Genomic DNA, 508 nt, shown 5'->3' with positions numbered 1-508 from the left:
TTCTGCCATATGTCAGGCTTAGAAAAGCAAATGTTAGATTTTGTGTTTCTTCTAAAATGGGAGGAAAAAAATAGGTTCATATTAACTTCAGAAAAATATAGCATTGATATCAAATGTTGTATTTATAAGAAATAACAAAAGCACAGTTGTCAAATAATTCGAAATGTTAAATGTTCATAGATTCGAAATGTTAAATGTTTCAAATTTGACTTCAGCGTCAGGAGAAACATTAAAAAGCTTAAATGATTCCAACCTTTATCACAATACATCGAGATGATTAACTAAGTTCAGTTGTTTGATGGATTTTAAAGTAGAATCAATGATACATTTCAAAGCCACACAGAAATGAACCTCTGTTCTTTGAAAATCCTTAAGAAACTTCAACCAGCACAGTACCACCTACTGTGATTCTATAAAACATATACTTACTTTTTTTCACTGAGTCTCTCAGGAACATATATTTGAAGCAAATTTTTTTATCATTCCATTTTTAGGGAGTGTGACACAT

The sequence above is a fragment of the Phoca vitulina genome, unplaced genomic scaffold, assembly GCF_004348235.1.
Source record: "Phoca vitulina isolate PV1807 unplaced genomic scaffold, GSC_HSeal_1.0 scaffold16, whole genome shotgun sequence".
In the NCBI taxonomy this organism is placed as follows: Eukaryota; Metazoa; Chordata; class Mammalia; order Carnivora; family Phocidae; genus Phoca; species Phoca vitulina.
Note: the sequence above shows the minus strand (reverse complement) of the source record.